Source organism: Dromiciops gliroides, chromosome 2 (assembly GCF_019393635.1).
Source record: "Dromiciops gliroides isolate mDroGli1 chromosome 2, mDroGli1.pri, whole genome shotgun sequence".
NCBI classification, from domain to species: domain Eukaryota; kingdom Metazoa; phylum Chordata; class Mammalia; order Microbiotheria; family Microbiotheriidae; genus Dromiciops; species Dromiciops gliroides.
In genome coordinates, this window is record NC_057862.1 from 407,300,113 (window position 1) to 407,301,585 (window position 1,473).

The 1,473-nt window shown below is 43.3% G+C and overlaps 1 pseudogene; it reads right to left on the reverse strand.

The window, feature by feature from the left end:
* Positions 1–485: 485 nt before the first annotated feature.
* LOC122738986 lies at positions 486–1,151 on the reverse strand (annotated as a pseudogene).
* Positions 1,152–1,473: the final 322 nt, after the last annotated feature.

Consider the following 1,473-nt stretch of genomic DNA (forward strand, 5'->3'; position numbering starts at 1 on the left):
AGGTTTCCTGAAAAAATTAAAAAAGACCAGAATTGAGCAGAAAATTTGATCTCCAAATACAAGACTCTAGAGAAATATAAAGAGGTAAACAAGGGGTGAAAAGGTTATTCAATGAGGTTAAACTGTTTACATCCCTATGAATGAGGATAATACTTTTGACTCTTAGGATCTATATCTCTATTAAAGTATTGCTATTAAATTGACTTTGATGTGATGATATAAAGAAACTTAAGGGGCAGAATAAAGGGAGACTAGGGGGAGGAGAGGAAAGGGAAAGTGGAATGGGGTTAATTACATCATTTGAAGAGGCACAAAAAGAACCCATTACAATAGAAGGAAAGAAGGGAGGGGTGAGCATCGTTTCAACCTTACTCTCATCAGATTTGGTTCAGGGAGGGAATAACATCTACTCCCATTTGTATAAACTTGGCTTACTTTTTTTGTTTTTAACTTTTTTTCCAAATTATATTCAATATGAAACATCTCTACCCTTTTAATTGAGGAGGTTGACCACGTCCATGACCAAATCCACCTCTAAACTGGAATTCTGTTGCTGACTCAGCACAAGCCTCAGCTTTTTTGTCAGCACCAGGGGGAGCACTACTTCATCTGTATCTGTCTCTTTCAGCTTCACCACGAGTAAGCCGGGCAGGTTGCTCACCCTCAAGACTTTGAGGCCTTGGCCTTCCTGTCTCAGGACGACTTCTTCGGAGTGTGGTAGGCACAATCTCAGGCAGCAGGTGAAGGTAATCCTGGAGATAATGAATGCCCTCATTGGTGAGATACCAGTAGAAATGCCTCCATGCAAAGTGCTCCTTAACATAGCCATGAGACTTTAGAGACTGCATAATGTTCATTACATGGAGATTGGGCACATTCTTTTTTTTTTTTTTTTTTGGTGAGGCAGTTGGGGTTAAGTGACTTGCCCAGGGTCACACAGCTCATAAGTGTCAAGTGTCTGAGGCTGGATTTGAACTCAGGTCCTCCTGAGTCCAGGGCTAGTGCTCCATCCATGACACCACCTGGCTTCCCCAAGATTGGGCACATTCTTGTCTGCCAGATCAGGATGCTTTGGCATGTGGACAGCTTTCTTGGCTACCATTACTCAGGATTTCATAGATAGCAATTCGGTTCTTCTTGGGCATCAACATCTCATAGGCGGCAATGGGTTCTGCTCTAGATGGAGCCCTGGATAGAAAGGCCTTAGCTTTTCTTTTTTTTTTTTTAGTGAGGCAATTGGGGTTAAGTGACTTGTCTGGGGTCACACAGCTAGTAAGTGTTAAATGTCTGAGGCCTAATTTGAACTCAGGTACTCCTGACTCTGGGGCTGGTGCTCTATCTACTGCGCCACCTAGCTGCCCCCTTAGCTTACTTTTGAAGGAAGAAAAAGGGGAAGGGGAAAAGGGTGGTACTGATAGAAGGGAGGGCAGAAGCAGGGGAAAAAGGGGGGAAAAGAAAGGGTGGCTGACAAAA